The sequence below is a fragment of the Bufo gargarizans genome, chromosome 1 (genome assembly GCF_014858855.1).
Source record: "Bufo gargarizans isolate SCDJY-AF-19 chromosome 1, ASM1485885v1, whole genome shotgun sequence".
Lineage (NCBI taxonomy): Eukaryota > Metazoa > Chordata > Amphibia > Anura > Bufonidae > Bufo > Bufo gargarizans.
The window spans coordinates 606,702,743-606,723,251 of record NC_058080.1 but is presented as its reverse complement, the minus strand read 5'-3'; positions in this window follow the sequence as shown (position 1 = coordinate 606,723,251).

Sequence of the window (20,509 nt, the reverse complement as noted above, 5' to 3'; positions counted from 1 at the left end):
CCAATAAAATTCTCTTTCACCCCACACCTGGGCATGGCTACATGATCTATTATCCTAAAACGGAGGTCTCTTTTGGTGTGTTTCACGACTGTGAAATGCTTAGATATCGGCAAATCATTTTTTTTCTTTCGAATGCTAAAGCAATGTTGATTAAAGGGGTTGTCCAAGTTATATTTATTGATGACCTATCCTCAGGATAGCTCATCAATATCAGATCGGCGGGGGTCTGACACCCGGTACCACTGCCGATTAGCTGTTTGAAGAGGAGGCACGCGCCATGCCAGCGCTGCCTCCTCCACATTGTTTACCTTCTCAACGTTGTATCTGCAGTGGTGAGCAGGTGTAATTACACTCAAGCCGTCTCATTGAAATGAATGGGACAGCTTGGGTGTAATTACACCTGCTCATCACTGCAGATGCAACGGCGGGAAGGTAAACAATGAAGAGGAGGCAGCACTGGCACGGCGCGTGCCTCCTCTTCAAACAGCTGATCGGTGGGGGAGCCGGGTGTCGGACCCACACCGATCTGATATTGATGACCTATCCTAAGGATAGGTCATCAATAAATATAACTTGGACAACTCCTTTAAGCCTGGTTTTGACATCCCAAGTAGTTTCACCAACATACAGGAAATGACAAGGGCATTTAAGCAAGTACTCTACATACAAGGAGTCGCATCTAAGATAATGTCTAATCTTGACATCTGCATTAGATACAGGGTGTTTAAAACTAAAGCCTTTAGACATTAGTGAACAGTTTACACAATTGTGGCTAGGGAAGCATCCTGTTTTGGTGGAACCAAAGTAGGACTGAAATGTTCCTTTTGTGGTAAATGATCTTTGAGATTTTTGGTACGGCGTATTATTTATTTTATTGATTTAATTGAACTTGTAATCATGTACACATTATTGTCCAGCTATTTAAATTCACATTGATTAATTTAGGAAATATGATTCTAAATTTTTAATGTCCGAGTTGATAAGAGTTGAAACAATAAAATATTGGTTAAAAAGATTCTCCGAGACTTTAGTATTTATAACCTTCCCCATGGTTTACCTTCCTACCTTTAAAAAAGCTGAACGGCAGGGATGGGAGGTGTCGGATACTTGTTAATCTGATATTGATAGCCTATCCTGAGGATAAGCTATATTGAAAAATCCTGGACCCCTACTTTAATTGCTCAGGGATGACAATATACTATATAAATTCTTATTGTCATTAGTTGTAGTAGTAGTACTATAGTATTTTTATTGGCTTGCTGCTTTTGTAAAACAGTGACAGATGAGTATTGGTTATAAATAAATAAAAAAGATGATTAAAGTCATGCAGAATATTTCCACATATATTTGCCTTTGTATTTATTTTTGAAGTATTTTATTTCTTTATTTTATTTTTTTGTCTATTTCAGGTCCCAGCATTAAGAACACCTACAATCAGCAGTTTCTCCTGGTTTTCTTAGATTTACATTCTGTGACACCTGCGTGGTGAAGCAATGGATACATGTGACAAGAGACTCGTCCTTAGACCTTTGGAGTCACAGCACAATGAATGGAGTTTTCCTTAAAAAAAAAAGTGTTTACTTTTCTACCCATTGCTAAATAATTCACCACCTTTTCCAATATTCACCAAGGAACGAAATGTAAAACGAGGTGAACTGATCAATAGCTGCACCTTCTCCTGAGTAAATGAAATGGAAAGACTAGTGAAATTCTCCATCATAAGTCAACTGTCATCACTAAGCCCTATTGTTTCCGGACAAAAACAATCAGTATTATGGATAGTTTCTATACAAATCTGGATGCTTTTAACTACAGTGGAGGAAATAATCTGCCCTGTATACTTCAAAGCCATAGGTGACAATGGGACAAATCTCTTTCTGTGAATTAATGGCTGTACAAAGCAGTTGTGGATTGAATTCAATGCACGTTATACACAGTATCTGCACTGTCAGCTCCATTCAGGGTAATGATATGTGCCATCACTTGCACAGATGGACAGGGCATCTAAAGACAATTTCATATTTCAAAGTTAGGGGCTTGCAAGATAAATTGGATTTTTTTTTTCTTTTCATTGATATTTCATCTTCCAAACCCCAAAAATATATATTTTTTTTTTTTTTACCTATACGTCACAGTCACAACCAGGATTGTTCATCAAGGTGTGATACTGCCAAATTAGCCTTTGACTCAATATATGTTCATTACGTTCTCTTTGTCTCATTTTATGCTACAGTATATGTTTTTAAATTTACTTTTTGAAATACTTGTTTATAAAATAAATTTGCCAAGGATAAATAATTTATTTACATTCATCCAACCTGAAGATATCAAACATTTATTATACTTTGTCTTTTCTTTCATCACATTTACTTGACAAATGTGTTTACTTTGTAACCAACTGTCTTTTATTTAGGTTATGGTATGAAGTACAGTAAAGGGACATTATTTTTGTAACGTGACGACAAGATCTTAGCGTGTCAGGTCATTGCAATTTCAAGCTAAAAGCTTTAATATAAATACGATGTACCATACTGTAAAGTTATGATGTAAAATTATATAGTATATTTCTACATACATACATATACAAATAAAATAAAAATGATATTTTTCACTACAACAGAAGTAGAAATATTTTGATAACAAGTATATGGTGGTTTCAAGAGTGCAGGTATAGATGAAAAGTATTTTATGAATGTTTGAAGAAGTTTTTTTTGCTGAATGCAATTTATTTCCAATAATTCCCAAATAAAAATACATTTGGAACATTAGGGATTAACGTTTAGTGGAATGAATCTGTTAACTTTTACTCAAAGGTAACAAAAAAACATTAGCAAAATGAAAATACATTGATGCAACCTTTTGTGTTTATGGCTCTTTTTTACATGAATGGACCTGTGTGGACTACTAATTGCTCAACCAAATTTGAAAGACAATCACAAAGGCTTAGATTAATGTATGTTCACACAAAGCAGAATTTAATTGAATTGGGGTGTTTCTGCAGCATTAATTTATATTTCTGCAGAAAATCTGTCTAACGTGCGAACACTGCCTTAGATTGACTGACTATAATAAAGATCAGGAATTAAAGAACTAAAAGACTCATCTAGAACTAAAAATTTCTCAAAAATTATTAGAATCTACTAAAAATGCTGTGCACTATGCTGTTTATTTGCTTCATTCAATTGCAGGCTACTAGTGTTGAGTGAAGCGAGTTTGGACTGCTTTGTCTGAACCCAATGCGTTCCTAAACTTTGTTCATATTATGTGCTCTGTACAGCATTATAATATATGGGCTCCACTGAGGCAATCTTCTTATCGCCACCAGTAAGGAGAGACTTGTTTAGTCTTGTGCCTAGGTTGTTACAGTTAGTTTCTGCGCATACATTAATGTTTCAAAATCTGAATCTTAACTCGGGTTCATTAATGACAGTGCACCACAAATCCAAGTTCGGATTCAGATTTTGAAACAGACAGAAAACTGAAAATAGATAGATAGATAGGATATGGACGCAGCAATCAGAAGCGGGATGAGTAACCTTAAAAGTGATCAGATAACTAGTATCTTCTCTTGATATTCACTGTGTCAAGATGTAGATGTGAGTTTTAGGCCTCATTAGACATCTGTAAGTTGGTGGACTGCATGTAAGCTGGAAAATTAATGGTAAAAATAAAAAAAAATCTTGAGCCCTTAATCAAATTGCTTAGACCCTCATATGCAATACATTTGTGGAGCCTTTCCCTTCAGAGCTCACCTCTTTGTGCTTTATACCTTTGGTTACTTCTAATTCTCTAATTGGAAGTTATTATCTATGCATTCCGGTCACCAGCCACTATCTCTTCAAGCCTGCTACTGTAGGTCACATTACAGAAGTACAGCTTTCATTTTTGGAAATACAGTGTATGTGCATATTTGCCACCTATTAAAATAATGGTGTGTTTTTTAGTCCTTCTTCCCTCCGCCTTTCCTTCTTTTTTTTTTCTTTCTCTCTTTCTACACTTAAAATGCTGCTACTGTGTATTTAAAGGAAATTTGTCACAGTGACCTCCCCATCAAACTGATTGCATAGACACACAGCTGTAATTTATGCGATTAAAACACTGTCTTTTCTTTTATTGATCCTAGGCTCTGTTATTAGTATTATTATACCTTTTCTTAAGCATTTGGTGCAATGAGAGCATCACTGTTGCTCTTGTTGCACCCAAGCTACATCCATTTCTGTGATCAGCTCCTACCTAGCTGCTTTGTCATTGGCAACCCTGGCAGTAAAATCAGCCAGGAAGGGGCTGGCCACTGAAGGGATAGGAACTTGAGAGTCAATTTGAAGATCACTACATCTACAGTATAGGTAGATAGAAAGTTAGATGGATAAATAGATAGATAGATAAATACATAGATAGAGCTAAAATAAATTGTCAGCCAAGATAATGTCATCAGAACTAACTAACAAATCAGAAAAAATCATATATCTGCAGAATAGACCTGTGTGCAGCACTTTTTTTTTGTCTTTTGGTTAAATATATTATACATCTGTCCCAATATTCTTGTTTAATAATATTTTGAACCTTTATATTAATTATTACAATAATTATTTGCCGGAAGTTCCTTTTATCCAGAATAGCGGTATTTTATAATTGACAAAAGTATGTCATCCAACAACAGATATACTGTACAATATAAGGGCCCATGCACACAACCATATTTTTCTTTCCGCATCCAATCTGCAATTTTGCAGATTGGATTTGGACCCATTCATTTAAATGAAGCTGCAAAAGATGCAGACAGCATATTCTGTGCTGCCCGCATCCGCCCTTCTGTTCTGCAGCCCCACAAAAAGATAGAACATGTCTTATTTTTGTTAGTTTTTGTGGACAAGAATAGACATTTCTATCATGGATGGATAAGGACTTTCTGATCTGCAAAATGCGGAAGGCACACAGCTGTATCCATGTTTTGTGGATCCGCAATTTGCGGTCTGCAAAAACGGATACGTTCATGTGAATGGACCCTTAGTATGTTTTGACTGTATGATCTTTCTATTTTACTCCACATAATCCACTCAGTCGTATTAGTCTTGTTTAAAAGGTGATTCATGAGGTATAAATAATACTCAAACAAAAAAATCCCAGAAAAAACTAAGATAAAAACATCCTGCACGATATGATACAAATTTGCGGATGTCCCTGGCCATATTATTGAAGAAAACCACAGAAATAAGATAATAATGCACTTATTAAAGCAGATGCAAGCACTACATATGGACTAAGTCCTCACTCTGATATGATAATGTCTGAGACCCTTAGTCAATATATTTTGATCAAAACACAACTAAGCCCGCCTACCGAACGTCAAGGTGGTCTCAGGTCAGGCGGGTCCTACGCTAAACCTACCTAAGCCGTTGGGCTTCTATGTTCAGGAGCGCAGGCGCCGCACATATGGTGTGCTGCTCCTAGTAACCTCCATGTGCATCAAGCAACCAATGGGAGGAGGAGCAAGCACAGCCATATGTACCACCTAATTAAGGCGCTCATTGGATAGGGGAGGGGGGCAAAAGTGCAGAGAAATGCTACTCCCAAGATACTAGGTGCGCATTCACACTTGAAGGTGCCACTCCCTCAAGCAAACACTACATAAACAAAAAAATCCCAGAAAAAACTAAGATAAAAACATCCTGCACGATATGATACAAATTTGCGGATGTCCCTGGCCATATTATTGAAGAAAACCACAGAAATAAGATAATAATGCACTTATTAAAGCAGATGCAAGCACTATATATGGACTAAGTCCTCACTCTGATATGATAATGTCTGAGACCCTTAGTCAATATATTTTGATCAAAACACAACTAAGCCCGCCTACCGAACGTCAAGGTGGTCTCAGGTCAGGCGGGTCCTACGCTAAACCTACCTAAGCCGTTGGGCTTCTATGTTCAGGAGCGCAGGCGCCGCACATATGGTGTGCTGCTCCTAGTAACCTCCATGTGCATCAAGCAACCAATGGGAGGAGGAGCAAGCACAGCCATATGTACCACCTAATTAAGGCGCTCATTGGATAGGGGAGGGGGGCAAAAGTGCAGAGAAATGCTACTCCCAAGATACTAGGTGCGCATTCACACTTGAAGGTGCCACTCCCTCAAGCAAACACTACATAAACAAAAAAATCCCAGAAAAAACTAAGATAAAAACATCCTGCACGATATGATACAAATTTGCGGATGTCCCTGGCCATATTATTGAAGAAAACCACAGAAATAAGATAATAATGCACTTATTAAAGCAGATGCAAGCACTATATATGGACTAAGTCCTCACTCTGATATGATAATGTCTGAGACCTTGGGTCTCAGACATTATCATATCAGAGTGAGGACTTAGTCCATATATAGTGCTTGCATCTGCTTTAATAAGTGCATTATTATCTTATTTCTGAGATTTTCTTCAATAAATAATACTCACTCTTTTGAAGCTTTACTTGTATGTTTTCAGTCATTTTATTTGTCATATAAATAAATCACTATAATGCAAAGTAATCCTGAAAGCGCTGAGATGATTGCTACCCTATGCAGTGCAACGTTTTTTGGGGTAATGCCCTCTTTTTTATTTTACTGCCTTTGAGTTTCTAGGTCTTAAGGTTTAGGACCCAGCATCATAGGAAGCGTTCTTCCATCCTCAACCTCTGGCCACCGGCACCTAAGACTTGAAAAAGGAGTTTTGTATGCTCTGAAACGCGTTGCCATCCTTGAATAAATAGTTCAAATTATTATCCGCCTGTTCATTCAGTTGCACCGACAAAGTGTCTTCACTGAGAGTGTGGATCTCCACGTGGGTCCCATCCTTTCCAATATTGAAATTGATTGGATGTCATGAATTAGATGAAAACTAATGGAGGTTCCTGCATTACATAACAGCCTGAAAAATCGAGCAAATATATTGTATAATGAAATATTTAAAATGAAATATCATTTTCATACATGTAGTTTTACAATTATTTTGGAATAAAATGAAATTTTAACTTTTTAATTAAAATTATTAGTTTTTTTTTTACAGTTTCTTTGATTTTCAGCAGCGGTAAGCTGGACCTCGTCAAGCCAACAAAATCTTACAACTTTCACAGAAAAATTAACATAAGTGCATTATGAAAACTTACACTCACTGAAATAACTCTTCTATGGATCAGGACAAAATACACTTGTATGGCAGTTAGTATTGATCAAGCACCAAAGTGCTTGTGTCCTTGAGTCGAACACTTTGCAATGCTCAGGAGAACCCCAGTCACCCCCTGCTCTGAAGATCTGTATTTAAATCTAATTTAGCCTATATTTCTGAAACGTTTCTACCGGGATTCAAACTTACAACCTTCTGTATTAGAGCCAAGGCACTTAACCACTCAGCTATAATAGCTGCATAGCCAGTTACTTTAAAAAAATAAAAATAAATGAGACTTCTGTACTGTACTTCTACTAAGACCTATACAGTAGAAGTCTCTTTTTTTTTAAAAGTGATTGGCTATGCAGCTATATAGTGTATTAAACAAGTGATCCTATGCGAAAAAGACAGCAACAAAAAAAACTAAACGGGTTTAGTAGCGAAATATAAATATACTTTATTCAATAATTCTCATAAAAAAATATATAAGTATGATGTTATACATCAGAAAAAAAAGTGGACTACACCTGAGAGGACATGAGACAATAAACCAATAGGTAGAGGACAAAAAGGCAACCACAATTGGCTAAAATGTAAACCAAGTGCGCTGATATGTAAAAATATATATCACATAAATATCACAGATATCTAGATCATATCAAAGTGCATATCTCAACGGTGATGGATCATGTGATTGGACCATTTGATCTGACGTCACCACAGGTCCTTTAGCCAGCAGCTCATCATTAAAGAAGTAAGAAGAGATTGGCAGCTACGCGATCAAGAAGAGAAGGTGAGTTAATCATATATATTTTTTAACCCTAAATTGACCACCTACTATGCATTCTGTATTAAGAATGCTATTATTTTCCCTTATAACCATGTTATAAGGGGAAATAATACAGTGAATAGACTGTCATCTAGCAACCATGCATGAAAATCGCACCGCATCCGCACTTGCTTGCGGATGCTTGCGATTTTCACTCAGCCCCATTCACTTCTATGGGGCCTGCGTTGCGTGATAAACGCACAATATAGAGCATGCTGAGATTTTGACGCAACGCATAAGTGATGCGTGAAAATCACAGCTCATGTGCACAGCCCCATAGAAATGAATGGGTCCAGATTCAGTGCGGGTGCAATGCGTTCACCTCCCGCATTGCACCCACGCGGAAATCTCGCCTGTGTGAACTCAGCTTAAGGGTACTTTCACACTTGCAGCAGGACGGACCCGACAGGCTGTTCACCCTGTCGGATCCGTCCTTCCGCTATTTCGCCGTGCAGCCGGACCGCCGCTCCATCCCCATTGACTATAATGGGGATGGGGGCAGAGCTCCGGCGCAGCACGGCAGTGCACGGCGAAAGGCCGCCGGACTAAAAGTCCTGCATGTCCGACTTTTTAGTCTGGCGGCCTCTCACCGCGAACTGCCATACTGCCCCGGAGCTCCGCCCCCGTCCCCATTATAGTCAATGGGGACGGAGCAGCAGTCCAGTGGCACGGCAAAATAGCGGAAGGACAGATCCGACAGGGTGAACAGCAAGTGTGAAAGTACCCTAAGACCACTTGAAAAATCATATTTAGCATGACTGAATCTTAACAAGGTTCCAAGTACAGCTTCAACATGCAACAAGAAGAAATGGGAGTGAGACAAAACATTTTTTGAGCATTCAATTTAATAAAAACAACAAATAAACTAAAACAGGCTCTTTTTCAGCTGATCAAAAGTTGAGGGCCACACCTCCAAAACCCCCCCCCCCCCCAAAACAGAAATCCAACTTCCAAACATGAACTCAGTAATGAGTAGCTCCGACGTTATTGTTTATCACTTCAAAAATTATTTTCTGCATGCTTGATGCAAGCATTTCCATGAGGTGAGTGGGAACATTTCTCCAAGTGGTGAAGACGGCCGCACGAAGGCCATCTACTGTCTGGAACTGTTGTCCATTTTTGTAAACTTCCCTTGCCATCCATCCCCAAAGGTTCTCAATTGGATTTAGATCAGGGGAACACGCAGGATGGGCCAAAAGAGTGATGTTATTCTCCTGGAAGAAGTCCCTTGTCCTGCAGGCATTGTGTACTGTAGCCTTGTCCTGTTGAAAAACCCAGTCGTTACCACACAGATGAGGGCCCTCAGTCATGAGGAATGCTCTCTGCAACATCTGGACATAGCCAGCGGCCGTTTGACGCCCCTACACTTCCTAAACCTCCATTGTTCCACTGAAGGAAAAAGCACCCCAGACCATTATGGCGCCCCCTCTACTGTGGCGCGTAGAAAACATCTCAGTTGGGATCTGCTTGTTATGCCAGTAACGTTGGAAACCATCAGAACCATCAAGGTTACATTTTTTATCATCAGAGAATAAAACTTTGAATGTCCCATGTTTGGTGCTTTCTTGCAAAGTCCAAACGAGCAGTTCTGTGGCATTCAAGGGGACTAGGTCTTTGAAGACGTTTTTTGTTTTTGAAGCCCTTCAGTCTCAGATGCCGTCTGATGGTTATGGGGCTGCAGTCAGCACCAGTAAGGGCCTTAATTTGGGTCGAGGATCGTCCAGTGTCTTGACGGACAGCCAATTGTATCCTCTGGCTCAGTGCTGATGAAATTTTTTTGGGTCTTCCACTTGACTTTTTTGTTCCATAACCCTCAGGATCATTTAAGAATTTAAGAAATTCCAAATGACTGTCTTACTGCGTCCCACCTCAGCAGCGATGGCGTGCTGTGAGACCCTGCTTATGCAGATCAACAACCCGACTACGTTCAAAAAGGGAGAGTTTTTTTGCCTTTGCCATCACAACGTGTGACTACCTGACAGAAAATTACAATGAATCCACATCTTTGCACAGATTTGGCCTTTTAAAGGCATGTGGTCCTAAACTTTTGATCAGCTGAAAAACAGCCTGTTTCAGTTTATTTGTTGTTTTCATTAAATTGAATGCTCAAAAAATGTTTTGTCTCTCTCTCTCATTTCTTCTTGTTGCATGTTGAAGCTCTACTTGGAACCTTGTTAAGATCCAGCCATGCTAAATATGATTTTTTGCCATTTTTCAAGTGGTCTTAAACTTTTGATCAGGACTGTATATATATATATATATATATATATATATATATATACACAAAAATATATTATTATTTTTGTAGTTACACATTTATTTTGTGCCATATATTTTTTTACAATTACAAAAAAATATTAAATATAAAAATCTAATTTAACCTCTATTTCTGAAAAAGCTTGCTTCTCCATTATAGCCCAGAACTTTAACTACTACACATTATATAGCTGCATAGCCAGTCCCTTTAAAAATAATATATATATGAGACTTTTACTGTACTGTACTTCTACTGAGACCTATACAGTGGAAGTCTCTTTTTTTTTTTTTTTTGACAGTCTATGCAGCTATATAGGGATTCACAGTATTACCATCATTCTAAAATATAACTTTTAATATTTATATATAAAACAGTTATTACACCCTTCTAGTATATAGTAAATAATAAGAAGAAAAAGAAAATCAGAATCTAGGGGCAGATTTACTTGCACGATGTTTGCAATCGGGTTAGTTGATGTTAATAAGAACCTCCTGGGGGCAGTAACCCTAATTCTGGCCCTGGTGTAGCAGCCCTGCCTAAATACGGAATAGCCGCCCCCGATAGGGGCGATCCCGTCTCTCGTGCCTCCTGGTGTCCCTGGTTAACCCTACCGTGGGGTAAATGCCTATGTACCTGGGAACCCTAATGAGGACACCTTGGCTAATCTATACCACAAGAACACAAAAAAGATATAAATGTATAAATACCCAAAGTAGGTGATACACAATACCCTATTACCAAGTGTAAACAAAACAAGTCAAATGTCCAATACCGTCCCTACGCGTTTCGCCTGGTTGGTGTCAGGCTCATCAGGGGACATATTTGACAGAGAATATCTATCACCATAGAAAATTATAGAAATTATTATACATATATGAATTTATTCTCTTTTTAATAATTAAATTTCTCTTTCAAAGGAAGTCAGAGATAAATTGGAACATATAATGAATTAAAGTAGGCCAATAGCTTACAAACACTGATCAATCAATTTGATAGAAATCTATGATCAATTACTGTTAGCAAGAGATAATGAATAGGTAGGTGGACAAAGGTCTCAGTATTAATGAAAAGAGCCTAGGATCATTCACACATCTCGTGCTGCAAACTATGGCCAAATTGGGGTATACCAAATCATATATCTAGGTATATGACCCAATTTTATAATAGGACAGTGCCTATATGTTTATACCAGGACGAAAATGAGCAAGTAAATCGGACATCAATGGCATGACAGTATTTACTAGTAGATCAGCTGATAGCAACTACCGATCCACATCAAAGTATATACAGCGTCACTGTTCAATATGCAGCATTAGATGATATCACATATGCAGCAGATAGTTAGGATCGATAGTACTTGCATGCCCATAAAATAGCTGGATAGATAGGTCGGTAGTGATGTCCGCAGGTCAGGATACTAATGACAGTGATGGCATCATTATGACCCGGTCGTGTCCGTAGATAGGCGACTATGCAGCTATATAATCTAGTGGTTAAAGTTCTGGGCTGTGAGTTCAAATTCTGCTACAAACCTTGCAGCTATTATAGCTCAGTGGTTAAGTGCCTTGCCTCTAATTCAGAAGGTTGGGAGTTTGAATCCTGGCTGAAATGTTTCTGAAATACATGCTAAATTAGATTTAAATACACTGTGGTGTCCCCAAGCACTGACCCCATATATGGACATAGCTATATATGGAGTCAGAGCAGGAACTCCTAAGCCGTAGACTTATACTTAGGCATTTCCTGACTGTACAGCGATCTTCTGCATAAAAATAGAGGCTCAATTAGATTTAAATACACTGACTCGAGCATCGTGCTTGAGCACACGTGGTGTTCGGCCGAACTCCACGATGTGTCGAGCATAATGATGCTCGAGCCGAACTGGTGCTTGGCACTTAACACTAATAGCAGGGAAATTTGAGATTTTTGTGAGAAAATGGGGCTTATGTGGTCTTTGTGCATGATACTGACCTGTTCTGACCACATCTACAGTACTCAGGAGATGGTTAAAACGAAACACAAGTGGAGTCAAGTAAAGTGGACAACATACTTGAACTCATTCACTAAGGACTAGTGTTTTATACACCAGTCTTAGTAAAAAGTCAGAGCATGTTGCAGTAAATTTACTAAGAGGAACATTTTCTGATGTCCATCCATGTACCAGAAACTGAAATCTACTCCAGCTAGGAGTTATTCCAATTCTTTTCTGTAAGATATTATAAATGTGTTGATGCTGACTGCCCCCTTCCATTAGCCCCACCTACCTTTTTAAAATGGTGGCGAGAGAAGCAGAGAACATAAAAAGTCACAACATTTTTTAACAAAATGACATTTATGTAAAAATGTGTGACTTTTGTACAGAAAACTACTGTACAAATTTAGTAAATGACTTTATAATCAGTAACTAGAGATGAGCAAATTTATGGTTTTGAGAGAATTTATGGTTATCAACGGTTATGAAATTCATTTTTGATTTGTTTACTGGTAAAGGGTGAATTGCGTTATGGATTCCGTTACCACAGACCATAACGCAATTCTATGCCTCTAAAGGCATTCAGTTATTCATTTTGTCACAATAGAAGTCTATGGGCTGCATCCTGTTTCCGTTATGCAGGAGAGGACTCCCCTGCATAACAGAAACGCAATGGATCAGTTGTGTGATCTGGTGCACATACTGTATAGAGTACGGATATTTTACACAGGCACATATTTCCAGCCTACTATTGAGCATTGAATGACAATATAATGTCAACTGGCACTCATTAATTGTGATTGTGATAATTGTGAGCAATTATCTTTAGTATGAGACGATCAAATATTAATATAATTGTTTGTCAACATATAGTACAGTTTACATTTTTCAGCAGCACATCCCTCCACTGTTCACACCGACAAAAGATTTTAAATGCTCGGTAAAAAGCTATGATCACTTGACAAAAAATATTCACCCATATTTGCAACGTTTCTGCCCTGCATCATACGGCCTTTTTCGAGCAAGGTATTTGTGTAGAGAAGGGGTGTATACATATATAGTTACATAGTTAATACGGCTGAAAAAAGACACAAGTCCATCAAGTTCAACCAAGGGACAGGTGGGGACGCAAATCCCAGAAGGAATTGAGACTCAGATTTCTACACGTTTTCATAAGTAGTGTTGGGCATGAATATTCAAATTGCAAATATTAATCGCGAATATCGGCACTTCGAGAATTCGCAAATATTTAGAATATAGTAATATATATTCGTAATTTTGAATATTCTAGATTTTTTTTCATCAGTAACCTCCCTTCTTGCTTGTGGGTTAATGAGAAGGCTGCAATGTCTGTGTCTGAGCTTAGCAACATCCCCAGCAACCAATAGGAAAGTTGCCTACCCCTTATTATATAAGAACCTCCCCAGCAGCCACTTTCTGCAGTTTTTTTTAAAGTTCTCAGAGAGACAGCAGTGTTATTGCTGTGCTCTGTGCTTTACATACTATATTAGATAGATAGATAGCTTATGTATATAATACAGATAATATCAGTGTAGGTTATATTCTGATATAGTGTAGCTGTTGCAGTGCAGTGTGTTAGGTAGTGTGATAGGTTCTGCTGTCCATACATACATGCTACAGACATAGTGCTGTGATGTCACAAGTTCATAACAACAGTGGTGTACCTCCAATAGAGGCAGACCACGCAGCTGCTATGGGGCCCCTGGGGGAAGGGGGCCCGCAGTGGAGGATAGGCCCCGCCCACTAATTACACTTGTATGGCTACCTGAGAAAGTAAGAGGTGGAGAAGGAGCTTTGGTGCTGTCATCAACCATGTGACCAGTGCAGGAAGCCAATGAATAGCAGAGCAGCAGAAATCTAAAGGACCTTTGGTGATGTCATCAACCATGTGACCAGTGCAGGAAGTCAATAAATAGCAGAGCAGCAGAAGTCTAAAGGACCTTTGGTGATGTCATCATCATGTGACCAGTGCAGAGGACTGGTGAAAGACCTGTGGCATATCACTGTGAGGGGGCGGAGCTTCTGTGTGGTGCCTGGAGGAGAGGTTAGTGGTGTTCTGGGATAACCCATAACATCCTAGAAAAGCTGGGAGTTGTAGTTTTGTCGTATTATATGTTTCTCAATGTAATTTAAACGTATGCCCTAGTACAGGCTGGTAATGCTGGGAGTTGTAGTTCTCTCCTCCTATACCCCCTCTTTTAAATGTATACTGATGCCCCATAATAAGTCTGGCCATACTGGGGGTTATAGTTATTTCTTTTTAAAGCTCTTACCTGGTACAACTAAATGATGTTCTATAATCTGGACATGCTGAGAGTTGTAGTTCTCTTTTCTTAGGCTGGATTCTCATCACAGTTTAGTTTTCCGTTTTGCATGCAGGACTTTTTTCTGTCTAAAATAATGGATCTCCGACAGATATGGCATAAACGGATTCCAAATGTGCAGAACTGATGCTTGAAATACAGGATCATTTTTTTTCTTTATTTTTCTGTTCATCTGACGGATCAGAAGAACTGAAAACTAAATGGTGATATGAACCCGGCCTTATACTCTGTGTAATAACTTCTTGTATCTGATCATAACAGCCTGAACATGCTGGAAATTGTAGTTCTCTCCACTTTCACCTCTCCCTGTGTTGCTCCCTAATTTCCAATAATAATCTGGTGATGATGAGACTTGTAGTTCCCTTGTCACTATTATAATGTTCTGCAGCAGCTGAGGTGAGTATTAGGCTTTGTTCACATCTGTGCTGGTGACGTTCGCTGTTCTGCCGTCATAGGAGCAAATCAACGAAAATCACTGCAGTTCCGGATCTGGCACTCCATGGATGACAACACCCGATGGATCCCGCTGACTATGATGAGATCTGTCAGGTTTCCATCTTCCAGGCTATAAAATTGTGTCTAGCATTTATGACTTGATCCACGAATGAGGCCCCAACACAGATGTGAACAAAGCTTTTTATGTTCTGCAGCAGCTGAGGTATGCATTAGGAGGTTCTGACAGTTCATAAGGTAAGGGGGGGCTATGGTGGCACTGGTATACTATTATGCCAGCACCACCATAGCCCCCCCCCCCCCAATGAGCTGTGCTTGTGTGCTGCTTATAGTGGAAAGTGCCCTAAGACAATGAATGGGGACAATCAAAAGCGGGTTTTTTCCCGGTATTGAGACCCTATGACGGATCTCAATACCGGAAAATAGAAACGCAAGTGTGAAAGTAGCTCCTAATGTCTACACGGCTGCAACTGCTGGGGGTATGGCAGGGGAGAAGCCAGGGCAGGTGGTGGGATGGGCCAGTGGACGGAGTTAGTGGGGCCCCATTAAGATTCTTGCTATGGGGCCCAATGATTTCTATGTACGCCCCTGCATAACAATACTTAGTGCACCAATCAGTAATATGTAGCGTTGATCGAGCACCAAATTGCTTGGGTGTTCGGGTGCTCGGGTCGAACACCTCACAATGAAAGTCAATGGGAGAACCCGAGCATTAAACCAGGCACCCCCTGTTCTGAAGAGGGAAGGATGTCTGGTTCATAGGAAAAGATCAGAAAGTGATAGAAACACCACCGAAATTGTTCAGGAACAGCATGGGGAGGATGACTGGATGCATCTTGGACTCCCAGGTCACTGCTTGTAACAATGTTGTCCGAGAAGTACGGCACTTTTACAGAATGACAATAATACGCACAAAACCAAAGATAAAATCGATTTTAGAGGAAAAATTGTTATGAAACATTCTTTCCTGTATATTTACTTGCATATAAAGTGCAAGTGCTGCAAAAAAATACAAGGAACAGGCACTCCAATACAGCCTGTATATCACATAAAGGAGGGCCTCATTCACATTGTGGTACAATTGTTCAGGTAGTGGGACTCCTACACTCATAAAGCCTATGCACTAAGTGAAAGGGCTTCCAAAAATCACAAGGAATCGGCACTCCAATACACCCTTTATTACACATAAAGGAGGGCATCAAACACCCTTGAAAAATTATGATTGATGGCCTACTGGTGACCCTCAAAAACATTAGGAGCAAGGGCCTTCTGGTGACCCTCTAAAACATCACGGGTCAGGGCCTTCTGCTGAGCTGATCATCTAAAACATTAGGGGTGAGGTTCTGCTGATGATCTGAGCATCGAAAAAATTATGGGCGAGTGCCTGCTGCTTAGCTAACCATTGAAAAAATTATGGGTGAGTACCCTCTGCTTAGCTAACCATTGAAAAAATTATGGGCGAGGGCATGCGGGTGAGCTGACCCTGTAAAACATTATGGTTGAGGGCCTTTTGGTGAACTGACCCTCAAAAACATTATATACGAGGGCCTGCAGGTGAGCTGACCATCTAAAAAAATTGTAGGTGAGGGCCTGCAGGTGAGCTGACCCTCTAAAACATTAGGAGCGAGGGCAGACTAATAAGCATGTTGCTATGATGGAAGAGAAGAAGGAGGAGGAAAGGAAAAGAAAGATTGAACCATATACCCTTTTTTGTGGTGGAAGGGGTGCATGGGAATACAGTGTATTCAGTACATTATAAAAACACATTTAAAGTGCCTTTATGTTTAGCCTCTTTCCTCTGCTGGAGTAGAGAAGTCAGGGGCAATCTAAGCCTTGTTAATTTTTATGAGTCAACCTGTCAGCATTTTCAATTATTATGCCCCCAGCAGCACTAAATACCCGCTCAGACAAAACGCTGGCAGCAGGGCAGGCCAGCACCTCTAAGGCGTAGAGAGACAGTTCATGCCACGTGTCCAGCTGGGACACCCAGTAGTTGTAAGGCACTGAGGGATCATTGAGGACATTGACACGGTCTGCTACGTACAGTACTCCACCATCTTCCAACTTTTCCCTCCCTGTGACACTAGGCCGCACATCAGGGTGAGGGTGCTGGCGGGGTGTCATGAAACTGTCCCAGGCCTTGAAGAGTGTTGCTCAGCCTCTTTTGGAACTGCTGTGTGTTCCCCTCGTCTTTTCGCCTCAGTTACCCAAGGAAGTATGTACTCTGCGTTGTCAGCTGGAAATTTTTGGAGCAATTTTTCCACAATGACCTTCTGGTATTGCACCATTTTGCTGGTCCTCTCCACCACAGGAATGAGAGATGAGAAGTGGTCGATAAGGGTGAATAACCAGTAATCGGTGTTGTCCAAAATGCGTAAAACGCGTGGGTCACGAGAAAGGCAACATATCAAAGTCAGCCGTGTGTGCCAGGGTCCCAACAGGCAAGACCTCACTGTCGTCATCAGGAGGATGACTCAATCGCCTCATTCTCTTGCTCCTCTTCTGCCCATCCATGCTGAACAGATGGAATTAAACTTCCATGGTTACTACCCTCTGTAGCGGAGGCAACTGTCGCCTGCTCCTCCTCCTCCTCATCACCCAATTTGCGCTGAGAAGATGAACTGAGGGTGTTCTTCCACATGCAAAGCGTCAACCTTAATTGTGAGCAGCAAGCATTTGAGTAGACACAGAAGTGGGATGGTGATGCTGATAATAGTGTTATCGCCGCTAACATCTGTGTTGATTCTTTAAAGTTTCTTAAATCCTCACAAAGGCCAAATATCCATGCCCACTCCTCACTTCTGATTAGCGGAAGCTGACTGAAAAGACGACGACCATGTTGCATCTGGTACTTCACTACTGCTTTCTGCTGCTCACAAAGGCTGGCCAACATGTGGAACAGTGCATGCTCGCGTCACACAACAGTCGGTGAGCTGGCAATTGTAAGCACTGCTGCAACGTTGACAGACCGGCGGAAGCTGTCAATGAATTGCGGAACCTTTACCAGTAGCTCAGGCAAATTGGGGTAGGTTTTGAGAAACCTCTGAAACACTAAGTTGAAGATGTGGGTAGGCATGGGATGTGTGTGAGCTTGCCGAGCTCCAAAGCTGCCACCAAGTTACGGCCATTATCAGACACAAACATGCCTGGCGAAAGCCACAGCTCAGTCTGGTCTCTTATCCCCTGCCACAGCTCTGCGGCGGTGTGCTGTTTGTCACCTAAGCATATCCGCTTAAGCATGGCCTGTTGATATTTCCCCACTGCAGTGCTACACTGCTTTCAGCTACTGACTGGAAGCTGCAAGAGGATAATTCTGAGATGGAAGTGGAGGAGGAGGAGGAGAAGTGGGGGTTGGAGCCACGAACGTAGGTGGTGAGGGAAACCCTGATGGAATTAGGGCCCGCAATCCTTGGCGTCGGTAGCACCTGTCCCATCCCAGGGTATGACTCGCTCCTGGCCATCACAACGTTTACCCAGTGTGGCGTCAGGGAAATATAGCATCCCTGGCCGAAAGCACTTGTCCATGTGTCAGTGTTTAAGTGGACTTTCCCAGTAACTGCGTTGGTCAGGCAACGGGTGATGTTACGGGACACATGCTGGGGTAAGGCGGGAACGGCACACCGTGAAAAATAGTGGCGGCTAGGTACTGCGTAATGAGGGACAGTCGCCAACATCAGGCCCAAGTGTCCACAAGCCTAAATCGCAACATTTCCAGGGCCAGTAATTTTGGAAATTTGCATATTTAGTGCTATTTAGTGCTATAGCCTGTGGGTAGGTGGCTGGGTATTTGCACTTGCGTTCAAATGCCTGGGGTAAAAACATTTGTACGCTGTGCTGGGATATGGAAGCGGATGTGGTCGCTGATGGTGCTTGCAAATCGTCAGGTGCAGGGCGGTAGGCATCTGGGCTTGCGCCTTTGATAGGGGATTGGCCAGCACGTAACACAGGGGAAGAGGAGGCAGAGGTGTGACCCTCAGACACAAATTGTGAAACCAGGCGTTCGGCCCACCTTTTACTGTGCTTTGTTGCCATGTGGTGGATCATGCTGGTGGTGGTGAGGTTTCTAATGTTCACGCCCCTGCTCATTTTTGTATGGCACAGGTTGCAAATTACAATTCTTTTGTCGTCCGCACTTTCCTAAAAAAAGCGCTAGACTGTGGAGCACCTACCCCTTGGCCTATTTGGTGTGGCTCGCCTTCTCCCTTTTGCCACCCCACTGCCTCTTCCAGCCTGTTACAGTGCTGCGGATCTCTCCCCCTCTGTACTGTTGTCCTCGCTTGGCTTGCCACTTTCCCAGGTTGGTTCAGTTACTTCATCGTCCACCACCACCTCTTCCACTTCCTCACTCTGCTCATCCTCCTGACTTGTTGACCTAAAAACAACCTCAGTTATTGACAACTGTGTCTCATCATCCACCTTGTGAAATACTAATTGTCGTTCTCCATCGTCATCTTCTTGTGACTGTGGATGCTCAAGATTTTGGGAATCAGGGCACAAGATCTCATGTCCCACTTCAAGCGAGCTTGTCGAGAGGCCCAAATGAAGGAATTGCACTGAAAAGAGCTCCTCTCCATGGTAGGAGGAAGGAGGATCAGGATGAGGATTGTGTTGACCAGACTTTTGGCTACTGAGACTGGACTTGGTGGAAGACAGGGTGGTTCTTAACTGACTGGAAGCATTATCTGCTGCAATTCAACTGACCACCTGGTCGCACTGGTCTGACTTCGAGAGCGCTGTCCTGGAAACTGGGACATGAAGCTAGGTATCGTGGATAATTGTTTTTCTTGTGCTCTGGCAGCAGGCACAGTTTTAATGCGCCCAGGGCCATGGCCTCTGCGTGCACCATCATGGCCACTTCCACTTCCTTACTGCTTGCCTTCTTCATATTAACCACCTCAGCCCCCCTAGCTTAAACACCCTTAATGACCAGACCACTTTTTACAATTCTGCACTACAATACTTTCACCGTTTATTGCTCGGTCATGCAACTTACCATCCAAATTAATTTTACCTCCTTTTCTTCTCACTAATAGAGCTTTTATTTGGTGGTATTTCATTGCTGCTGACACACAAATGACCCCATACCCTAAGGTATTCGCTGATGGGCATAGTTAGTTCATAGAACTTTTTATTTTTTGTCCCAAGTTAGCGGAAAATGATGAATTTTTTTGTTTCTTTTTTTTTTTCCTTACAAAGTCTCATATTCCACTAACTTGTGACAAAAAATAAAAACTTCCATGAACTCACTATTCCCATCATGAAATACCTTGGGGTGTCTTCTTTCCAAAATGGGGTCACTTGTGGGGTAGTTATACTGCCCTGGCATTTTACGGGCCCAAATGCGTGCAAAGTAGTTTAAAATCAAAATCTGTAAAAAATGGCCTGTGAAATCCGAAAGGTGCTCTTTGGAATGTGGGCCCCTTTGCCCACCTAGGCTGCAAAAAAGTGTCACACATGTGGTATCGCCGTACTCAGGAGAAGTTGGGGAATGTGTTTTGGGGTGTCAT